General features: G+C 49.9%; 1 protein-coding gene across 9 annotated transcripts in view; it reads left to right on the top strand.

The window, feature by feature from the left end:
• The first annotated feature begins 613 nt into the window (after window positions 1–613).
• The window catches only part of KIAA0753 (KIAA0753 ortholog), a 1,822,630-nt gene continuing 1,798,399 nt past the window's right edge, over window positions 614–24,844 (top strand). For 5 of the 9 annotated variants that reach the window (XM_069615058.1, XM_069615057.1, XM_069615051.1 and 2 more), the window contains exon 1: window positions 614–687. The gene's annotated coding sequence lies outside the window, so the exon portion shown is untranslated. The other 4 variants (XM_069615054.1, XM_069615052.1, XM_069615053.1 and 1 more) reach the window with 3 other exon arrangements.

Genomic DNA, 24,844 nt, shown 5'->3' with positions numbered 1-24,844 from the left:
TCCCTCTTTGTCTTTATCAGTGCTACGATATGTAGTCCTACATTTGTGTCAGTGAACCGTGAAATTGTGGTCCTACTTCTATGTCGGTGGCCTGGCCTGTCCTGGGTTTTTATTTTGAAAATCTGGTCACCCTAAGCTGCGAGCATGCCAGAGCGCAGCTTCTACAATACCAACAACAGGCTGCCCTGTGTAATTTCAAAATCAGATGTTTAGAAAGTCATGTACTTACAATTTTAGTTTCAACATGTGATGAGTACAATATAACAATGTACAATGAGTATATAATTACGGCCTAAGCGTGCATTTCAAGAGGTTGCAAAGGGGCTCACCTTATAAATATAACAACAAAGGAGCGAGAACGTCTAAGTTAATGGTTTCTAAATGAAATGCATATAAAATTCACTAAAAGAGCTGGATCGCAAGCACGCACCTGATGCTGCTTGGAATCAGCACAGGAGCGTTTTGTAAAGGGAAGCTGTTTATTGCTTTCATTATCCATCACACATTTAAAGTCCCTATGAGACACGATAGCATTGTGTTTATTTTAAAGTTTGCCGACAGTTTCTGAAATGCCTTTACAGTAACATACGTCTTTCACGTATTTCTGTTAAGTCGTCATGACGTTTTCACATGGTACGTTTACGTGTTTAGGAAGAGAATCCCAGAGGAAGGAGGACTTCTGGGCAGGTATTTGATTTGTATTGTGTATTTATAAGGCGGTTTCGAAGCGCCAGGTATATTTAGGTGCTCGGTTTTCCTATTTTGATTGCAGCAACAGTTATCTTACATCCGGAACGCGTGAGTCCTTTTTCCCTCTTGCATCCAGAGCGTGTGGGTCGCCTTCTACCACCAGCCTCCGCAGAGCCTTGGGCGCACTGGAGAAACCCATCTGCCCAGGGTTAGCTTGATCGGGTGTGCATGCTTGCACAGTTTTGCCTTTGTGGTGAGTGGGACGTTTCATTTTGTGGCGGCGCGCTGCAATCATCATTGTTGCTATGTTGGGGCCATTGTGCACGTTGTGTGTTCTGTAATGGCCACCCTCTGCCCCAGCACTTGAGTGCCTCTGAGGGTTGCCATGGAGTTCTGTACACAAGGCTGCTGATTGGCCTGTCTGTTCTTAATTTTGCCAATGAGAAGCTGATTCCCCCCACCCGAAAGCCCACACTTTCTGTTCATCTGGTCCTCTGCCCATTCTGAGTCAAACTCTTTGCTGTCTTCAATGATAATGCACTGCGCTGATAGATTTTCACTCACTGCCCCTCATGACTGTGCCATGCCTACTTAACCATCACGTGAGTACTACTAATTAGTGGCTCCCTTTGCTTCACCAAAGTCATCTCACCTTCAAGATTCCCCATGCTCTTCAGTGACTCTGTATGCAGCCTCTCTGACTCATTCCCACTGCCAACAGCTACTTTGCTGCTGCTTCACTTGCTGTGCCATTCCCCCAAGTCTGTGCCTTTCTGACTGAAAATTGTTTTTAGCTGTGCCTCCTTCCTACTCTATGACCTTAATTCCCATTGGCCTACTGTGCCAAGTGGATAGGCTCATAACTGTGTTTTTCAGCTTCCTTTTTGCACTGTGGCCTTTCTGCTTAGCAAAAACTCAAAATTGGCTGTGTGCACTTCCTGCATTGTTTCCTTCAGCCTTATCTAGGATGGAACTTGATTGAGTGCACATACTGCACCGGGTTTCTTTCTTCCTTAACTAATACTGAACTTGCGGTATCAATTCTTTCTATCGCTGCTTGCTAGGTGCTCAACTGTTACTACCTTTTTAAAAACAGTGGTTGCTGCTGAGTACATCCTGTACTAAGTCCTGCACGCCCTACCTTGTCCTCAGTGCCCCCTGTACTATCTTGTCTCTCCACCCCCTGTGTTTTTTGACCAGCATCCTCTCCCATTTGCCTCAGTACAATCAGCCTGGTAAGTGTGGTCCTCACCACTGCAGCTAGCTATGTCTCTATCATCTCTCTTATTTTCTCTAACTGCTTCTCTATTTCCTATCCCTCTCCTATTGTTAAATCTGGCCCGAAGAAACTTAAGGACATACTGGGCTCCAACCAGGCCTTCCTGTTGCAGACACCTATGTCATGGCTTCTGCAAGAGAGACTGACCTCCTTTGTCGTTGCCTCACCTGACCTATGGACCCGGCACCTGGTTTGCTTTTCTCTCACCTACCGCCTCTTCTCCCATGATTTTGGACCCGCTGGGATGTCCTCCTTGACTTCTTCGCCATTTCCAGGGTCATCCTTAATGTCTATCTGAATGGCACCATCATGGTTCAGGGTCCTTAACCCAACCCTCATCCCTTTGACAGGCTCCCTTGCCTGCTGTGCCTTCCTCCTCCTCTGCACAGGCTCCCTTACCCTGCCGCACTGTATCGGCTCCCTTGTTGGCCTTGGCCCCTGTGCTGCTGGAAATGCATCGGAGGGACAGGGCCTCCGTATCCCTGTCCTTTACTGCTTTTTATCGTGTGTTGTGTCGTGTTTTCCGTGCAGGAGTCCATGTGGGACTCCTGGCGGTGCAGCTCTCTCTCTTGGTTTGGTGAATGGACCTGTGGGATACCCTTATGGCACCCATGGTGGGGGGTGCAACCCTGTGCGCCTAGTGTATGTTTTTGGGCACCTGTGGGTGGCCCACAGAGCAGGGTACGGGCTGGTGGCAGCTCCATGCTGAATTTGACAGGTGTGCGGAGTATCCTCCATTTTGGGATACCCCGGCCCTGCCATTGGGATCAGTTGATTCCGGATGGAAAACAAAAATGGCCTCTGCGGCCTCTTGCTTTCTATTACCCATTACCTTGTTTTCCCAAAGTCCTGGGAAGCCCTGACTCTGTCCCTTCCCCCCCGACTGGCTGTTGGATGGAAGTGCCGTATATGGTGTTGTTGTGAAGGCCCGACCAGACTAGCTGGAGCCTTCCCGGTGATGTATGTTGTGGGTGGGACCTGGGTGAATAAGAGTGTGTGACGAATATGCATTCTGTGTTGCGGATGTCTAGTATCTGGTGCTTGACACAATGACTGAGACAGCCCTGCCCGAAACCGGTATGAATGCAGTTTGGAGTGTTGAATGGCTCGGTACTTGTCCCAATAAACATAACTTGTGAGTGTCTGGAGAGAAGTGAATGGCCTGAATACCTCGTGTTCCTGTTTGGCTGCCTGCCTGCATGAATGCCCTTAGTCGTGATTGGATGCTTGAGTGTGATCCAGAGGAATGAATGGGAGATCAACAGTATATCTGGGGACCTCTCACTGCTAGGAATCGTGTTCAGAAGCTGAAGTCCACTACGACGAGTGACTGGAGTAACTGAAGCTTGACCTTGAAGCCCTGCTGGACGAGAAGAATTGCTGTTGCTCTCCTTCACAATCTGAAAGCTGCTGTGTCTCCAAGGACTGACCCAGAGAGGACCTGGTAAGGCGCCCTCTTCCCGAGCTATGAGGGACCATTGTGCACAGCTGATCTTTGCCAAGGCTCCCTGGTAGACAGACCTTCGACAGGCTGCAGACCCGAGACGAGGACTGCCGCGGAATCTCAAAGAGAAGCACCCGGACTGTTGTCCGCCACTGTCGACGACCGCTGTCGCCGTCCAGAGCCGCCGTGCTCCCGTTTGCCTAAGAACTTCAATTGATCATCGGACGCTCTCGTCTGCATCGTCGCCCGCTTTATACCGCTGGAGAAGGCCCGACCGTTGACGTGCCGAGGAGCATCCGCCGGTGGGTTTCCCGCCACCTAAGGACCACATAGATGCCGACAACTCGATGCCCTTGCTGGGCCACAGTTCTTCACCATCTCTTTGCGGTCCAGAACTATCGTCACCGAGGTGCCCCGCACGCCTCTTCCTTGCAGGACGCCAACGCTCTGTCGTCGACGAGCACCGCTAGGAACGAAGCTGCCACTTCACACCCGTAGTTCAACCTGTTCGCCGTCAACGTTCCTCGACCCGTGACTCCTGCCTTAAAGGGAGGGCACTCAAGAAGGGCCGTCCATTCCCCGACACCGAACGCCGAGTTCCTCGACGCCTCTCGGCGATCCGTGGCTCCTGCTTTAAAGGGAGTCACTCAAGAAGGATCGGTCGACGCGTCTTCAGAGAACTCTACTCCACCAGGTACATTGGGTGGGGGGTAAAACCTTTTATAGGAGGAAATAAGAACAATACATGGACTGGGCTTGTGCTATATATCTTTATTTACAGGTTGCCCAGGTGAGGGATCTCCACACAGAACTGTGGGGTCAGCATTCTGCCTATTGTTTCAACCATCTTTTGTTCCTGCCTATCTCTATTGCTGGTTTCCTCGTTATTAATCTGTGTGACATTTTAACAGTACAGTTGATGCACTTTAATGAGATTTGATAACTTTGGTGGTACCACTTTAGAATTGTATATATTTATCATTGTTGACTTCCGAGTACAAAGTGCATTATTGTGATCATGTACATACCTTTGAATATTAATTATATAAAGACTGTGTTTTCAGTAATACAGTGTGTGGACATTCCTTTGTGGGGGGTTCGGGGACTACACTGTACTTAAGAACCAGCCTGCATCACCTCCTGAGAAGCTAGGCCTTGATTGCTCGACTACGTTACCAATAATAGAGAATCTTGGCTGGGGTCCTCTGTGCCTCTCCTCTACAATATAGAGCGGAAGTATAGACACCCCCTACCAGTCTTTACAGCCCCTCCGCCATATCCCAATGGCTCTCCTGCCACCCTCGGGGAGGGGGGTGGGTGGGGGAACCATCGTCCCCTGCCCCCCATGGAAGACTTTCAAAGATGGCAAGGTGCTCCATATTGCTACGCTTAACTCTCGCTCTGCTGTCAAACACTCGTCTGACATCTGCAACCTCCTTGAATGCATGGATCTTGATGTGCTCCACATCAGAGACCTGGTTCAAGTACAGCTTTGTCACAAGCTTTGACACACTCCTCCCTGAAGGATACAAGATCCTCTCTTGGCTCAGGCCCAGGTGTTCGGGAGGGGGAGTGGCATTGATCTTCCCAGAATGGATACCTGTCGTCAGCCTACTCCTCCTTCGAATTCTTAGTCTGCAGGCTCTCTCTCCTAAATCTTCTTTCCTCATGGCCACCAGGACAGTCTATTTATTAATTTGTATTTTTAAAGTGCTCACACACTCCAGGGGGCATCAAGGTGCTTTTACAGGAATATGTCTCTTAGTTGCATATTTATAACACGCTTAATGCCCAGAGGTTTCTAAGCGCGGACCCGGTGATCGAACCTGTATTGCTTTGTGTCGTCTTGTTTCCAAGGCAAGCACGTTACAGCTGAGCTATCCTCCCAGTCCACACTCTTCCTCTCGGAATGGGCTGACCTGGTCTCCTCTGTGGCCTTCCTCCTGCTGGGTGACCTCAACAACCATCTAGACTCTCCTGACTCCTCGGAACCTTTCTGTAATCTGCCAGGTGTATCGACCCACGTTCAAGTTATTATGCTGCAACCTTTGGTGCTGTGGGCTTAGAAAATCCAAGATGGCCGAAAAGCCCACAATTGCGCCAGAATCCAGGAAAACCGTGCAGTTTTTGCACACACCAAAATGGTCGCCTGACCCGCCACCCACCAGTGCGAGCGTGATGGGCCAGAAGCACCATGAGTGAAACGTGGTGCCAAAGGAAAAACAGCAGTGCCTGTTAGCTCAAAAAGCACTTTGAAATCACCTTTTGTTTCTGTGAATGCAAGCTCAAAATGCCTATTTCAAACAATGCAAGATATTCAAAAATCTTACTGAACACCAGCAGACGTCTGGTAGAATGAAGTCTTGTGTGCATACCAAATCTGGAAAGATGAAGAGCCTAAAATAATGTTCATAACAAAACTGGCTGAGCTGTGGATGCCAGCAGCTTAAGTGAAATGGGATTAAAGCCACTAAAATCGAAATGTTTAAAATAAATGAGTGATCTACTTTTGAGTGTCACATAGGTTGCAACTGTTTAAATGTGATAGTTTTTAACTTAGAATCAGCGTTCTAGCTGCATGTGTCAAAATTGTAAGTTTGATTTGAATGAAGAAAAATGGGAACAAAAGTGACCTTTGGCTGAAGCCTGGCTTAAAGGGACTGAATTCTGCCTGGCAACTACCCTCCGACAGGAGATGAAACTTGCGCAGCAACTGTATTCACAGGCCTGGCCTGCCTTCTGCTGCCCCACCAAAAGGAGATCACACCTCTCTGATTGAATCAGGGGAGGGGTGCCTGAGACTGCAAGGAAACGGAACAATGAACTTCCCTTTGCTCCAAGCAATTGCTAAATCATGGGGTCGTAAATGGCTTCCTCTTGGAGGGAAATGGAAGGGGCACTGCCTCTGTGAGCCAGCTAAGCTTGGAGGAAGTGGACAAACCAGAAATTCCCCCATGTGCTTTGGGAAACCACACCCCTCTGGGCCAGAGCATAATTTTAGAAAGATGGATAATTCATAGTACATGATTGTCAAAATTATATCAATAATATCATTATTCCTATGATTTTTCTGTGCACATTTTAAGAGGTGTTAGGACTCTGTGGTATGTTCTGGGGGGTAGTAGCGGAAAATAGGGTATTACTCCAAATGTCTGTATGTTAAAAATCTGACACTTCATCATCTGATGCACATATTCCTTGCGCACATTTGTGTAAATTCTGGAAAAGTTTAGAGGTTGTGTTCTGGATGAAAAGGGCAGAATTCTGTCAGAAGTGAACACATCTTACAAAGACGGGGATCGGATGGTTTGGCGCTACAAAAAATGTTAACCAGACATATAATATTAGAAAAATTGTACATAGATAAATATGCATTGGTATCAAAAATAGATTTGCGTGCAAAGTGACAAGGGGAGTGTTCTTTCTGTATGCCATGAAAATGATGCCAGATGACTCGCAACTCAGTTCCCCAATTGGGATCCTCAGAGGGTTGGGCATAGAAAGTCAGCTTTCCCACCCACTTTCAAAAGACATAAAAAGAGCCACTGAGACCCAGGTAGGGACATTCACTTTCCACTTCAAACTGATTTCTTGCGAAGCGCTTTGCCAGAAGACTCCAGAACCAGAACTTAGAATGCAGGCTTCAGAACTTAAAGCAGAGGGGCCAATCCACAAGCTGAATCCTCTTCAGCAGGCCTCAAAATCTTTTGCAACCTGATATTCAACAGCCGGTCGAACTGTTTGATTCTGGCTAGAACCCAGAAAGCAGAGCTGTATCCAGAACCGCAGTGACCCAGGCCAGACCGCTGTGCAGTGCCAAGAACTTTTGCCAGATCCAGACCAGCAGAGCAGAGAGAACCGCAGCTAAACCTGTTGACCAGATCTGTGACGAGGCCCATTCCTTCCAAAATTAGGAGTGAGTATCCATCCAGAGCTGTGCAGAACCAATCTCTAAGTCTAAAATAATCTCATCCCATCCATTTCAACCTATTTAGAACTGCATAGAAATCGTGTGTCCCTTCTGTGATTTCAAACCTGTGGGTGTCATTTGAATCTTACTTTATTTCTGAGAACCTACCTCCACTAAATTGAACCATACGTGCTAGGAGCGAGATTTAACTTTCATTTTAAAGCTAAGCTTTCCAACAAGCCCAAAACCGACTTTCTACTCCTTATAGTTTTTCCGTAATCGCGCTTTACGCACTCGGAAAAAGTGCCGCGAATTGCAATTTGGCTCAGTTTTACCACACGTTAAAAATCGCTGTCTTTTGCTTCCATTGCTGAAATTCGTTTTCAGCCTGATAATCCCTCATGAATCATTGCTAGCGTTGACCTGAACTAATTCAAAGTAGCTGTCACCTACCCTATCTCCTATAGGGAATTAAAATCATTTTTAGCATATTTTCACTTCTTTGCAAATCACATTTAAAAGTATTTTTGCCTGTGTTTTAAAATCATCCCTGTTGCTTTAAGCTTGCTAGGGGGGAACTAGAATTGGTATTGCATTTGATTGATTGTATTCCTGAAAATTGTGTGCTCACCTTCCATCTCCTTATATTGCATAGAGGGGGGGGGGGAGTGAATTGTCAAAAGAAAAAGTGATCATATTATCTCTTGTGGAAACCATCTGTTATTTCTGTGCTGCATTCTTTTCCATCATTGCAATTCCTTGAAACCATAAAAGCATTCTCAGCTACCTTATCCTCTCTATACCAACTCCTAAGTAATTAAAAAAGTGTGCTAGTGTAAGATTATCCATTGCTGATCACTGTCATATTCATAAGTGTGCTATCAAATATTATATAAATAAATTAAGTGTGTTATATATTTAATATTTCAAATAAATCTTTTAATTTGCAAAACAAACCTACTTCTTGGCTCAGTGAGGTCAGGGGGATTCAAAGAGAAGGGTGTTATACAAGGGTTTATCATCCAGATCTATGAACTTGTCATAAAAAAATATACAAATAAGGGCTTCCCTTGGGCATCCCAGACTAGGCATTGAGTTAGTTGGAGTGCTGAATTGAAGTCACTTAACAAATCTATGCGATTCTCTCTCCCTCTCTATCATACCTTCTAGCTCAACGCACACAGAGGGCCACACTTTGCATGCCATCATCTCTACTGACATCCCTCTCACTACCTCCCTCTTGGACTGACCACTCTTGGCTCTCTTCACACTTGAAGCTCTCTTCTCCCCTTGCATCGGCCTCGGCCACTTGTTTCAAAGTCACCAGATCCATGAAGAGTGACATCGGCTGCCTTTGCCTCCTACTTATGCGCCTGACCCGCACCATGAAACAGCCCTCACTAACTAATCTCTGTATCTCCAACTCCCTTGATACTCTTGGCCCTGTCATGAGGGTCCGACTGATGCCTTCCAAAAAGTGCAACTCTGATCTGGCTGCCCTTAAACGCAAGTGTAGGGGAGCTGAGCGGAAATGGTATGCGTCTGGTGGACCCTCTGACAAACTTGCCTGCCGCCTCCTCCAAAGGCAATATCGACTCTGCATCCACACTAAGAAAATAGTCTTTATTGAAGCCCGCATCTCTGCGGCATCAAACACAGACAAACTTTTCAAAGTTTGTAAGCAACTGGCTAATCCAGCAGCAGCAGCCTCCTCTTCTGTCACACCCACCCAGAACCTTTGCTCGGTCCTGGCTGCACACTTCACAGCAAGAACTCAAGACATCCTTTCCTCTCTCACTTCCACACCACAATATACAGCAACACCTCTGGAGTCGCCCTGGGCTCCTCTCACCCCCATCACACCTAATGAGATCGCCAGACAAATCCTGTCTATGAAGGCCTCATCCAAACAGGTGGACCCCTGCCCCTCCAAAACCATCAAGGACAAATTGAATCTCTTGCTCCAGACTTGACTGATCTCTGCAATCTCTTTTGCCACTAGAGGTTTCCCTACTTCTCTTACACTCCATTGTGCACCCTCTGATTAAGAAACCCTCTACCGACCCCTCCCTTCCGGCATACTACAGCCCCAGCTCTATCACCTCTTTGCTGGGCAAACTCCTTGAGAAGCTGGCTATCTCTCATCTCACCCTCCACACTGAATTCGCTGGTTGCCTCCACGACCACCAATCTGGCTTTAGAGACAAATAAACTGCTCTTCTGAAGATCTGCTCATAACACTCCCACTGTCCTCATTCTTCTTGACCTCTCCTCTGCCATTGACACGGTAACCACAACATCCCGATCACACGTCTCCATGACAACCTGGGAATGGCAAGTCAGGCTCTGGCATGGTTAACCTCCTTCCTTTCCGACCGCCCATCCCAGGTGAAACATTGGTCCTTTCTCTCCTATTACTTTTTCATCTTGCGGCGTTGGCAAGGGTTGTAACCTATCCCCCTGGTTCTTCAATGTCTACATGGCTGCCCTTGCATGTGTGATTGCCGCTTTCATCTCTAAATTCCAGTGTTATGCGGATGACGCGCAACTCTCATTCATGCTACCCTCAGCCACCTTCTCTCCCTCACTCGTATCTGTCGGTAATTCAGTCATGGTGTGCTGCAAACGACCTCTGCCTCAACGCCAGTAAGACTGAGATCATTTGCACTCCCACTCACTCTGGCTGGCCTCAATTGGCCCTGCGCCTGCACCCACCTGCGAGGCAAAAAACCTTGGGCTCATCTTCGACTCCACGCTCTCCTTATCCACTCACATTTCAGACATCTCTAAAAAGTCCAACTACCAGCTGCACCTCAGAGGTACTCTTCCTTTACCCATTGGCTCACTGTCTCCAGAGCCCTGGTTCACTCTAGGCTGGACTACTGCTATAGGCTCTTTCTCAACCTCACTGCCTCTGCAGGGCATCCAGAACAGCAAGACTTATCCTTGGCCTCAAGCCCAGGGACTGGTGCTGAAATCCCTTCACTGGCTCCCAGTGGCTGCAAGGATCAAGTTCAAGACCCTCTGCATAGTCTACAATGCTTTCTGGGGCCTGCGACCGACCTATCTGCAACAATGTCTAATACTGTACCTCCCGAGCCCTCTGCTCATCTATCTCCAACTTTCTGTGAGTGAGCCAGTTCTCCAAGCAGAGATTTGGAGGGAGATCTTTATCCTCTGCAGGGGCCTCCCTCTGGAAAAGCCTCCCTGCCGCCCTCTGCCTTGAGCCTGATCTCCTTAAGTTCCAGAAATTCTTTGACATTCCTCTTTCCCCTCTACTTTCTCTCTCCCTCTACCTTGCTAACCTTTCTCTTCCTCCTTTTCCACACAGCTTGCCGACTGGCTGCCGGGTGTACCTGAGTCTCACAGGTCCCTGGCACCCTCGCCAGTCCTCTTGCACTTGCCTCATTGCTGCTGCTCTTGGTCAATGACCCATGAGAATGGCATTCTGTCATAATTTACCCAGTTTTCTGACCACTGGGTGCACTTGGATTCCCCCCACACCCCCTGTACAGTCTGTGCACTTGCACAATCTGAACGTACCATGCCTTGAAGATCGTCTATCTTCTGTCCCCCTCCTTACATGGTGGCGCCACAGTGCACTTGGAAAGAAACTGCAGAATCATCAGATTTCCTGTTATTTACTCTGTTCGTTGTATTATATGCACTTACTCTGCCTGTGCAGACTTGTATCGTTAAGAAATTCAAGGGGTCTTTTTTTCTTTTTTTTTTTTTTCTTGTTCCCTCCCTCCTTTAGCGCTTTGAAACACTTGCCTTGTGTATAGGCGCTTTACAAATACACATTACCATACCATTCTTCTGCGATGGCATGATTTCTTTAACTTTACTGCCTTTACGAGGTGAGGGGTTCTGATTGGAACATTGCAGGGGGATGTGTCTGACTTTACCACTCAGTGATACCAGGCGGTGCATTGAGCGGTACCGGCCAGAGTCTGTCTGTACCACAAGATGTCTTTCTTGATTTCCCCATTCCCCCCCTCCCTCTCCGGGCATTTCCTCAGCTGTCTCTGTGTAGGACAGAGTTCCTTAATTTCCCTGCTTTGTCTCACTGTCTAGGTGCCTGCATGTTCTATTAGTAAACAGTGAAAATGCAGACTCCTATATAGCCTTGCCAGCAAGATAACAACAATGAGTATTTTGCCTTAAAAATGGCCATATTATAGGCAGGGGTCTTCAATCTGTGGGGCATGTGATCCAGAACGGCGAGAAAAGAGCAAATACTTTTTTGCTTCACTTGACCGTGCACATGCTCAGTCAGTGCAACTTGATGGGGGTGTGTCACAAAACAGGAAATAAACGCATTTGGATCGCGCGTCCAGGCTGCATTGTTTCTTCTTGCTGGTGCCGCCAGTGTCTTCTTGCTTGGCAAGGGATACCGCTTCCTGGCTCATCCACCCACAACACAGTCGGAGAGGGTACCAGGAAGCAAGCGTTTCAGGCCTTCCTGGTCCCTCTGCTTCCCTCTCCCCCTGTGGTCCCACGAAGGCGAACGCGTAGGGAGAGGAGGCGAGCAGGGGGGCTGGATCACTGCAATGCAGGTCTCCCCGCCCCAGGGGTCACGGGGGAGAGGAGATGAGCAGGGACGGAAGCATGCATTGCTGGTGTTGTATGATATTCGGCCCCCACGGCAGATTGCTGAGCTTCAGCAATCTGCCGTAGGGGAGCCGGATATCGTACAACACCGGCCCACCTGCTTTGGCTGCCCTTCTGCCTCGTCACCCCTGTGGTCCATGAGACGGCATTGGTCGAGTCCGAGATCCGGCATCGGATGTCGGCACCCGGCCTGCCTGAGCCATGACCAGGCTTTACCAAGCCCTCAGCTTCACAGAGTGAAGCTGGGTGTTCGGTGTCCTAATCTTCGCGGTGCTCCTTTCCCCAGCCGTCACTCGTGCATTCCTGGCTCAGTTTGCTCATCACATTTTTGTTTTCTTCTGTCCTTAAAGGGAAACCACGGGAATCAATCGGCCATGTACATCTCTGTGGCGGGGCGGGGGGGGTGAGGGTGTTCACTGTGGAAAGCAGGCATTCTTCATGCTGGACACATTATTGTTGTTCAAATGTGCATTTTACACTTTCATAGGAAATTCATTTCCAAACTCAGAAATGCTGCTGAAAGATGCGTTCACTAGTTTTCTTTGAGGTGTTTTTTGGTCAAAGCCCCACACCTGTAATTTGTGTGCCCCTTGCTTTATGTTTTATCACAGGTTATATTTATGAAGATGTTATGTTTATCAAACTGGTTAATCACACATAAATGCTTCTGTGGTGCTGACAGCAGTAATTAGGAAATTCACCTGGGTTCATTGGTTTTCACTACAGACCGAAACCCATTACCCAGCCTAACCCATCCCTTGGCCAAACACATTTTATAGCACCTACTTTTTTATAAGTTATTTGCAAAAAGTCATTTGATTAACACGTTTTGCATATATTTTTTATTTTTGTTTGGTTAAATTTAACCTTAAACATTAAAAGAAACAATATATCAATACACATAATTATATTTTGCATATATAACGTCTCGCCAACAGTCTGTCAAACTGCTGAGCTACCCCGGTAGCCATCTACTATAGAGCGAGTCAATGCACTAAAATCACTGCATTACTAACAGTACTTTGTGTACACCAATGCCATAGAAGTGATTTAAAAAAAAAAAAGTGGAATTCATATATCTCTTCCTGCTGTGGGTGCCATATGTTGCAGAGAAGCCAGGGACCCTCGTGTCTGGCATGGCAGCCGCAGCAGAGTCTGCTGCTACTTCAGCGCATTCACCAAACTGCAGTAAAAGATAAATGGCTATTACACAATGTTTCCGAAGTTATCTCGGAGGGTTAAGCACTACTGTGTCGGAATCTATGTAAGATATGTGGATGAATTATTGGAATGCCAGCAGGCTGGACTTCTCAGCTATTCTAGGTAGGGAATAGAAAGGGTAAAATATAACGGGCTGATGCTCTGTCATTTTTTGTCTCTGTGATGGAGTATGAGCCACGTTTTCAGGTATGTGCTCTGATTGCTCTGTTCTTTTTGCCAGTTGGGGTGGACTGGCTGTTGAGATGGATTTCTGAACTCTGTCCTGGAGGGGCAGAGGTTCAGCATGCCAGCCTAGTTTCTTGGAACACGGTAACCTCTGGACAAGCCAGACCAATCACGGTAGCGATCGCGGCGGTCAAGACTAGGTCTCAAGAGGGGTGAGGGTGACTGAAAGCCCGCAATGAGCACACAAAGCAAGGACACTTACAAATTACTCCAAGCAGGTGTTATATTAAAAATATAGACACATTTATTACAAGGCCTTTGTAACATTGACCGTAGCGAGAAATCACAATAAAACTCAAGTAAACCAACACATCACAATCAAATACAATATATATACACTTACTAACGAGTTAGACGCACAAAATGTGCATACCACCTAGATGGGGAGGAAAACAGGCAGTGCAAATAATAGTTAGACCCAGTCCGCCTTCAGAGGCACCTAACTAGAAGGAAGTCCGAGCCCTACGAAGAGTGGAGCCTTATGCTCAAAAGTACCTGTGGGTGCCAACGGGCAAAGGGGGGGTCTCCTTGAGGGAATCGGGCAGTTCAGTTCGGTGAACAAATGAAGATGAACAGAGCTCCGCGACTCAAGCGCAGCCTCCACTGTGGGCAGAAGCAGAGCGTGAGTACGGAAAGGTGTGCTGTTTGACATAGCGGGGGAAAAGCTATGGGCTACTGCAGGAGGGTGACCAGTTTCTAGCAATGCTACTCACCGGTCCCTGATGCAGGCAGACCCAGGCTTCTCCGCGTCAGTTTCAGTGCTGGCAGGTTCAGATACGAGCAGGGGACGTCTCGGCGTCGTGTAGATTCCGCAGCAGCAGAAGTTAGAGCGGAAGATGTCCCAAACGCAGTGAACCCGCACAGTTTGTTACCACAGCAAGGCAACGGAGCGGCCGTGTGTATTTCAGCCAAATGTACACTGCTCACTTCAGACCTGGGAATGCCAAGTGTTCGAATCGTGTGAGAGTGGCAAGGACTTGTAACACAACACAACCTGACGGCTGTTACAGAGCAAGACTCCTGGGTAGGCTGGTCAGTCTGCTGGATGGCCCAGAGACCCTTCCGAAGGCTTACGTGCAGGAGATGGTGAAGATGCCGAGAATAGTTGTTCCCACTATTCCAAGGGGTCGAAGTACCAGTACAGGCCTTCTCGTTCGATCAAAGGTAAAAAGGGTTTCACAAGGCGACAGCAGTGCAGAGGAGCAGTCCTTCAGCGGGTCACCAGCGATTCCTCGGTTCAGCCTCTTGGTTGCAGGATACTTGGCTCCTGTATTCCTTCGTTCGTGAGAACTCAGGAGATCGACATGGTAGTGGTGTTTCAAGCCCCCTCTTATCCACGGTTCCCTTTGCGCCAAAACGGAGGGGACCCAATAGGAGATCTGCTCACAAAACACTCACACCATACGTGGACCTATCACGGACCACGGTGGTCGCAGGCATTAGACGCCAAAAGGAGCTCAAAAACACAAAGAAACGATCGCTGCCACCAGTCCCGTCAGTGATTCACTTGCACCGTTCATTAACAATCTAGGGCCTGTAGAAGACTAGAGACCCAAGAGAGCAGTAACCTAGCTTACAGTGCCCTCTTGTGTCATGTTGCGCGAAAGCTGCAACACGATAAAGAAACTACGGAAAACGTTTCCCGGTACTGACTGTCTTAAGGGCATGTCAGTTTCCCCATAAGAATGGAGCGAAAGCCCAGAGGAGTGCGGCAGAAGGCTGCACTTCTCTGGCAAAGTCTAGATCACAGTGAAAACAACAGCAAAAGGTTTAGGAGTTGCCACATGGAAGGAAAATTACCCACAATTCAGAAATCTTTCCCAACACTGGCCTATAGGGAACTTTGGAGATTTCCCAGTAGGACCCGGCACCCTAGGTCCCTTTTGTGTGCGGAGAGGGTGTACACTGACTGGCAGAGAGTAGTGCGCAAGTATTGGTACCATCAATCTGGTAAGTGCATAATATTTTTGTCATAGAGCCAATTTGTGTAGCTGCAATTGAAAAGGTACAATCATCCCATCTAGGACAGGCTGCTAGGCAAGACTGTATGCAGTAACCCTGTGGGAGACTACACCATCTTGTCCTCTTGGTATTGGTTAACCCACCTATTGCTACAGGTCTGTACTACACCAGTTGGTAGTGACTGAGCAGCTAAACTTGTCAATCTCAAGAACGGTAAATGTGAGCTGTAGCATCGAAATCCACGAATACAAGTATCCACATAACACTTACACTCAAGGTTTTCTAGTAAAATATTTATTTAATGGTCCGTTTTAAATCCGCATTCGGGGGTCAGAGGGTATGGCTCGGAGTTGCCGCGATCGGTAGGTCTCCATAAGAGCTCCTGACTAGTGCGACGCATCGAGCGGAAGATCGCAGAACTCTGCCACGATTATGCCCAGAAATTGAAGGCCGTTGTGGGAACAGCTGCTGCAGATTTCGCCTGAGCCAGGTTCAGTTTCGATGCCGTACAGCCGAGATGCGAGGCGGAAAACCTATGCGGCAAGAAAATGGCGGCCACCAGCCAGCATCCCGAACACCAGCTCTGAGGGGGAGGCGCAGGCGAGACAGAAGAGCCCTGGCCGCCGAATGAAACTGTCCTATGCAGCCGCGAGTAGATACGAGTCCCGACTGTCTCCCTCTATCCATCAAGAACCGGAGCAGCTACAGGGGCTCTCTATTCTCTGGACCCACCCCCCCCCCTTTTGCTGTCTTGCGCTGCCCCCTTCCATCCCCCAAGCCCCGCTCTGTGGACATCGAGGATCCAATGCAGGTCGGCCCCGACTTTCCCCGCGGGTAACGCTCGCCTGGGAGCTCTGCGCAAGACGAGACGGACTGCTGGCAGACGAGGCGCGGACCCGCTCGCCTGCAGTCCTGGATCCTTTGCACCCTGCCCAGTGACGCCTCCAGCCACCCTGGGCTGCGGAGGGAGCCGGCGGGTGTGAGGAGCTGGAGCACCTGATGAGGAGGCACAGGGGGTGAGCCACACCCGGGACTGGCCTCTGCACTGGCAACAGCCACCCCCTTCCCTCTAGCAAAGAGCAGAAGCATACGGGCAGCCGGAGAAAAGCACTCTGATCCTCTACACCAGGGGTGCACAACTGATTTTGACAGAGGGCCGAAAGTACCTTACATGAGGGCTATAGTGGGCCGAAAAGTAAAAGTGGGCGGGGCGGTAGGCGGGACATGTCAGGAGGCTTTTTCAACCCCCAATTTGTATTAAACACGTGGAAAAAGAATATGTTTTTGAGGGGTAACTATTTTTATTGCATTTCAAACTTACATTTTGTACTACACATTTTCCATTGTTATAATTTATTTCGATTTAGTTATTGCATGCAAACACTATGCCCCCTATCCCTCACCCCCCAAGCAAACACTATGCCCCCTGTCCCTCACCCCCAACCAAACACTATGCCCCCTGTCCCTCACCCCCCAAGCAAACACTATGCCCCCTGTCCCTCACCCCCAACCAAACACTATGCCCCCTGTCCCCCTCACCCCCCCAACCAAACACTATGCCCCCTGTCCCCCTCACCCCCCCAAGCAAACACTATGCCCCCTGTCCCTCACCCCCCAAGCAAACACTATGCCCCCTGTCGCTCATCCCCAAGCAAACACTATGCCCCCTGTCCTCACCCCCAACCAAACACTATGCCTCCTGTCCCTCACCCCCCAAGCAAACACTATGCCCCCTGTCCCTCACCCCAACCAAACACTATGCCCCCTGTCCCCCTCACCCCCCAAGCAAACACTATGCCCCCTGTCCCTCACCCCCCAAGCAAACACTATGCCCCCTGTCCCTCACCCCCCAAGCAAACACTATGCCCCCTGTCCCTCACCCCCAACCAAACACTATGCCTCCTGTCCCTCACCCCCCAAGCAAACACTATGCCCCCTGTCCCTCACCCACCAACCAAACACTATGCCCCCTGTCCCTCACCCCCAACCAAACACTATGCCCCCTGTCCCTCACCCCCAACCAAACACTATGCCCCCTGTCCCTCACCCCCAACCAAACACTATGCCCCCTGTCCCTCACCCACCAAGCAAACACTATGCCCCCTGTCCCTTACCCACCAAGCAAACACTATGCCCCATGGCCCTGTCACCCCCAACCAAACACTATGCCCCCTGTCCCTCACCCCAACCAAACACTATGCCCCCTGTCCCCCTCACCCCCCCAAGCAAACACTATGCCCCCTTTCCCTCACCCCCCAAGCAAACACTATGCCCCCTGTCCCTCACCCACCAAGCAAACACTATGCCCCCTGTCCCTCACCCCCAACCAAACACTATGCCTCCTGTCCCTCACCCCCCAAGCAAACACTATGCCCCCTGTCCCTCACCCACCAACCAAACACTATGCCCCCTGTCCCTCACCCCCAACCAAACACTATGCCCCCTGTCCCTCACCCCCAACCAAACACTATGCCCTATGGCCCTGTCACCCCCAACCAAACACTATGCCCCCTGTCCCTCACCCCCAACCAAACACTATGCCCCCTGTCCCTCACCCACCAAGCAAACACTATGCCCCCTATCCCTCACCCCCAACCAAACACTATGCCACATGGCCCTGTCACCCCCAACCAAACACTATGCCCCCTGTCCCTCACCCCCAAGCAAACACTATGCCCCCTGTCCCTCACCCCCCCAAGCAAACACTATGCCCCCTGTTCCTCACCCCCAAGCAAACACTATGCCCCCTGTCCCTCACCCCCAAGCAAACACTATGCCCCCTGTCCCTCACCCGCAACCAAACACTATGCCCCCTGTCCCCCTCACCCCCCCAAGCAAACACTATGCCCCCTGTCCCTCACCCTCCAAGCAAACACTATGCCCCCTGTCCCTCACCCCCCAAGCAAACACTATGCCCCCTGTCCCTCACCCTCCAAGCAAACACTATGCCCCCTGTCCCTCACCCCCAACCAAACACTATACCCCCTGTCCCCCTCACCCCCCCAAGCAAACACTATGCCCCCTGTCCCTCACCCCCCAAGCAAACACTATGCCCCGTCCCTCACCCCCCAAGCAAACACTATGCCCCCTGTCCCTCACCCCCAACCAAACACTATGCCCCCTGTCCCTCACCCCCCAAGCAAACACTATGCCCCCTGTCCCTCACCCACCAAGCAAACACTATGCCCCCTGTCCCTCACCCACCAAGCAAACACTATGCCCCCTGTCCCTCACCCACCAAGCAAACACTATGCCCCCTATCCCTCACCCCCAACCAAACACTATGCCCCATGGCCCCCTCACCCAAACCAAACACTATGCCCCATGGCCCCCTCACCCCCAAGCAAACACTATACCCCAAACACACTCTCAAGCATGCACCCATACAGACCCGAACCCCCCGCCCCCAACGCAGCACACACATTCTCAAGCATGCACCCATACAGACCCGAACCCCCCCACCCCCCAACTCAGCACACACATGCACCCATACAGACCCGAACCCCCCACCCCCCAACTCAGCACACACATGCACCCATACAGACCTGAACCCCCCCATCCCCCCCAACTCAGCACACACACATGCACCCATACAGACCTGAACCCCCATCCCCTCCAACTCAGCACACAAAAAACATTCAAATACAAACATTCATACACATCCAACACCCCCCCACCCCCGCATCTCAACATACACACAAAATACATTAAAATTCCAACATTCATACACATCCGACACCCCCCCCCACCCCCGCATCTCAACATGCACACAAAATACATTAAAATTCCAACATTTATACACATCCGACCCCCCCCACCCCCGCATCTCAACATGCACACAAAATACATTAAAATTCCAACATTCATACACATCCGACACACCCCCCACCTCCGCATCTCAACATGCACACAAAATACATTAAAATTCCAACATTTATACACATCCGACCCCCCCACCCCCGCATCTCAACATGCACACAAAATACATTAAAATTCCAACATTCATACACATCCGACACACCCCCCACCTCCGCATCTCAACATGCACACAAAATACATTAAAATTCCAACATTTATACACATCCGACCCCCCCCCACCCCCGCATCTCAACATGCACACAAAATACATTAAAATTCCAACATTCATACACATCCGACCCCCCCACCCCCGCATCTCAACATGCACACAAAATACATTAAAATTCCAACATTTATACACATCCGACCCCCCCCCACCCCCGCATCTCAACATGCACACAAAATACATTAAAATTCCAACATTCATACACATCCGACCCCCCCACCCCCGCATCTCAACATGCACACAAAATACATTAAAATTCCAACATTCATACACATCCGACATACCCCCCACCTCCGCATCTCAACATGCACACAAAATACATTAAAATTCCAACATTTATACACATCCGACCCCACCCCCCCCCCATCGCAACATACACACACAAACATAAAGTAAAACAGACCCGACACAAACACAAACAGACCACTTACCGGAGACGTGCTGGAACTGGAAGGCAGGTAAGCGGCAGGAACGCTGGAATCGTACTATGGCTGGCGTGGTCCAAGGCTGAAATGCCTTCCGGCATCAAGCCTTATGGACCACGCCAGCCGTAGTGCTGGCCCTCCATTGGGTCAGCACACACACACTACGTGGCTCGTAGGAGCAACGTGGTGCATGTGTGCTGAGCGAATGACGGCCAGCGTTTTGTCCGGCCCGGAAGACAACAAAGACTTTCCTAATGGAGGGCGGCCCATTAGGAAAGTCTTTGTGCCTCGCGGGCCGGACAAAAGAGCATGGCGGGCCGCATGTTGTGCACCCATGCTCTACACTATCCTCTCCACCACCAGCTGAAGGTTGGTGGGGATCCGGCTATCGAGGCGATCCCCTTGGCCAAGGGAGCCCAGGTCCCCGTACAGTACCAAAGACATCCCGGGGGCAGACCCCAGACTGCTTCAAAGAATGTCTTCCGGAGAAACACACGCCGAACAGGAGGCCCCTTCGCCGTGAAGCAGGGGACCCTGCAGGAAGCATATCATAGTGGCGTGGCTGGGAGACTCCGTACTGCAAAAGCGCCCCATGTCCCAAGAGCCGGAGCACCTCTCCGCATTTTCGAACACTCTATTGCCCTCCTACCAGCGGGATCCTCCCGTAAATTGATCTGCCCTGCCCTGGGGGTATTCCCCTGCCATGAATGAGTTTGAAGCGCTAGAGACCCTATTCTCCAGCCCTAATTAGTGAAGCACTGAGAGCGCCGGGCCGCCAAGTGCTGGTCTATGTGGGGAACCAAGGGTCAGGAAGCCAGTACCACCACACGCGCCTGCAAGATCCAGCTCCCTGGGTGCCCCCCACCTTTTCCCAAGGGTAAAGGGCACCAGAGAGGGTCTCATTGCGAGTGTGAAGAGGCAATCTACATCCCACACAACCACAAGTTTCACTCCCAGGCGAAATGGCAAAAAGTGGGAAGGCATCCAGACAGACAGACATTGCAGCACTAATGAGTGGCACAACCACGGGAAAAAGCGGGGGGGACCAGGGGATCCAGCAATGAGTTCAACCCCAGTTCAGAAGGCCTTGACCTAGCACATTCAGCCACAAAATCTGACCTACAAGACCACTAACGAAGGAGATCCAAAAAGTCACAGAGGAGGTCACGGAAAAAAGATCAACTCCCTCGACAAAGAGTAGTGGCTGCGGAGCACCGCGCTGCCGAGATCGAAACTGAGCTCTGACCAAAAAAGTAGAGTGGGAGCAGGGCTGGGACAGAATAGCAGCCCCTGAAGCGAGATGCAAACTGCTGGAAGCAAAACAGGAGGACGAGAAAACCAGTCCCGGTGAAATGACATCCGCCTGCGGGGGATCCTGTCCTCGATCCCTGACACAGACCTGAAAAGCTATGTGTCGACTTGTTCAGGTTCATCATAATGCTCCCGGACAGCTCACCATTGGAATTGGACCGAGTCCATAGAACGGTCCCAAGGCAAGCATCTGCGTCTCCTCCGGATGTCCTCGCTAGAGTACACTTCTTTCAAGTTAAGGAAGAGATCATGTGAGAAGCCAGAGTGATGCATCAAATTACCTTTCAGGGCTCCACAATCCTTCTCTATCAGGATCTAGCGAACTCCACTCTTCAAAAACGAAAAGCCATGAGGGCACTCGCAGAATGGCTGCGCGAAAGGAAGATCCCGTACCACTGGGGATCCCCAATGTCTGTGAGCTTCACCTGGGAGGGGACTCGGCAACAAATCCACTCTCCAAAGGAAGCGGAAAGGTTCATGGGCGTCGACGTGGAGAGTCAGAATCTGAGGGGACGACCCCGGCAGGCCCCAAGAAAGCAAACGGGGTCATCCTGGACGAAAGTCAATAGAAGGCGCAGGATCTGCGGTCCTCCCCGCAAAGAGCCCAACCCAGGCTGAATAATCTCAACATTGTCTGTCGTCATGATCTGTGGGTTCCCACTCGGGAGCTCCGATTTCCTTTATGAGCACAATTCCTGAATCGGTCTGTGAAGAGTGGAGGAGAGGGGGGAGACGGGGCGGGGGACCTTCTGGGGGTTGGCTATGGAAAGCATTCGGGGGGGGGGGAAAGCACAAGAGCAGGCTATCCCATAAGCTACCTCGCGGTTGCTATGACCTAGTTCAGTTTTCATGACGGGCCCGGTTGGCCACTTCATTGGTGCTGATGCGCCACCAGTTACCCAATTTTGGTAGGATAAGTTCTTCCCTACTAGGTTGTGGCGGGGGGGAGGGCAAGGGAAGGGGAAAGTTACAATCACTGGGAGAGCGCATACATCTTCTCCATCTCCTCAATTAGCTACGCTCCATAACACATCAACACTCATGTTTACGCCAGGGCTACTCGACCACAATACTCCACACTCAAATGGTCCAGGAATGGCAGGGGGTATAGAGCCACCAAAGTCACCACTGATTATCCTGGGATGGCTGACATAAACGAAGTTGTAGTCCTCACCTGGAATGTCAAGGGCTTAAACTCTCCAAGGAAGCGCAGGTCAGTGGAGCATAGGCTGGGGCAATTGTTAGGAGACCTTGTTCTCCTCTAAGAAACCCACTGACTACAGGCAGACAGACAGTCAGATTTAACAGATATAAAAAAAAAAAAGCATACTTTGTCTCATCTGGGGAGAAGAAACTGAGAGTAGCAATCCTGCTGAGCGATAGGCTTCCCCTAACAAAGATCACAGTGATGAGAGACCCTGGGGGTCACTTCCTCTTACTAAAGGGGCTATTCGTGGAGCAACCTATTACCATTGTTGCAATTTATAGCCCCAACTCTGCCCAGAGCAAGTTTGTCTCCCAACTGATCCCACACATTTTAACATTCAACAAGGGATATCTTATCATGGGCAGAAATTTCAACATACTGCCAGATCCCCAGGTAGACAAAACCCTGCCTCCCACTAACTCAGACTTTGCGCATACGTGTCTCTGGCAAAGCTTCTCAGGGAAACCGAAACGGTCGATGCATGGAGGGTGGCCAACGGGGCAGCAAGAGACTATACCCATTACTCCTGGGCACATAAAGGATACTCAAGAATTGACCTTGTACTAGTCCTGTACCCCTGCCTAAACAAAATAGAGATTCTCACCTGTATGATCTCTGACCATGCCCCGGTATCCGCAAATCTCAGTATAGCGGGACAAAAGCATCCTCCTCAGAGGCATTGGAAACTGAATGATTCCATACTGTTAAACGATTGCATTGGAAGGGAGATTGGCAAAACGATAACGAACTACCTTAGGGAGAACACAACCGCTGACTCTCCCGCAAATATCATATGGGATGCCATGAAAGCAGTGGTTAGAGGGGCGGAACAGAGACGGGTCTCGAATATTGCAATAGCCAAACTTGAGGAAAAGGTAAAGTTCTGGGAGGCGGAGCTGAAATCCCATAGCTCTAGGAAAATTGAAAGGGGCGTGAAGAAAGCCATAATGGCATTGGAAATGCACTGGGCTGATCGCGCAGTCAAATCATTAGCCTTTACAAAATAGATTACTATAGCTAAGGGAATAAAGCAAATCGGGTGCTAGAACACAAACTAAAAAAGGTACAAAGCAGGAACTATATCCTGAGATAGATGGGGGCTGATGGCAAGGCCCAATACACAGAGGCGGATAAAATTGGGGAACTGGTGAGATACCATAAAGCAATAATGACTGGGCAGCCCACACCTCTAGCCGGCCTACCCGAGTACCTACAACCTACCCGACCTCAAAACCTAGTCCAACTAGCATCCCTAGAATTGCCTATTACTGCGGTAGAAACTATTGAAGCCATTAAATCCCTCAAGAACACGGCGCCAGACCTGGACATTTTATCCGCAAAATTCTATAAAGCTATGCGAGTATACTGGCCCCTCACCTGTCGGCCCTGTTGAACTCCTTTTTGGTAACCGTAGTGGTTACAAAATCAATGGCAGTCGTTCACAGTTCTACTCCATAAGACAGGGAAAGACCCCCGAGCTGGCTGCATCTTATCAGCCGATAACCCTAATGAACAGCGACGGGAAAATCTTTGCGAACATCCTGGCATGTAGGCTGGGGGCGACTCTTCCGAACACGATAGATTGGGACCAAACTGGATTTATACCCAGTGGGGTGGGGGGGGGGGGGACTGATGACAACAATAGGCGCACAATAGACCTCATTGAAAGTGCTCATAGGAGGGGTGTGGGAATGGCAGTCATATCGCTAGACGCACACAAAGCCTTTGACCGGGTGAATTGGGGGTATATCCGGGGTGTGCTGGAGCACTTTTTGACTTCGGCCCTAATTTCATAAAATGGGTAATGGCCAATTATCAGATGCCCACCACGCAGCTCTGGGTCAATGGCACCAGATCGGAAGCAATAAGCATAACTAGGGGAACTCTACAGGTGTGCCCTCTCTCGCCTCTGATTTTTGCTTTATCCATGGAGCACTTTGCGGCTAGAATTAGACAAAATCCGAGGTTAAGGGGCTCACCGTGGGAGACTACGAATATAAAATTGCTCTATACGCGGACGACGTTTTGGTAACTGCAACGGACCTGACTGCTTCCCTTTGGTCTCTTTGGGCGGAAATCGAAGATTTCGGGGTGGTCTCCAGGTTCAGGGATAACCTAGACCAATCCTCAGCACTAGCAATCGATCTTGCCAAGCAGCAAAGAGCTAGCCTCAGTCCCCTGATGCCAATCCCCTGGGCCAAAGAAGCGATTGGGTACCTCGGGGTACAGATCACCGAAGATCCGTCACGCCTGAATCTAATCAACTTCCCGCAGCTGCTCAGCGAATTTCACCAAGAGATCTAAAGCGCTGGAAGAACCAGGAAATCTCCTGGTTTGGGTGGATTACAGCTATAAAAATGAACCTAATCCCCAGGTAGTTTTCTCGCTGCACAGCGCTTCCGGTCCACATCCCAAGTACTGACCTGGTCTCCCTGCAGAGGAAAATACAAGAATTTGGGGGGGAGGGGGGGA

Source organism: Ambystoma mexicanum, chromosome 9, assembly GCF_040938575.1.
Source record: "Ambystoma mexicanum isolate Mex_15411 chromosome 9, UKY_AmexF1_1, whole genome shotgun sequence".
NCBI classification, from domain to species: Eukaryota; Metazoa; Chordata; class Amphibia; order Caudata; family Ambystomatidae; genus Ambystoma; species Ambystoma mexicanum.
This window is presented reverse-complemented; position numbering and strand designations above follow the sequence as displayed.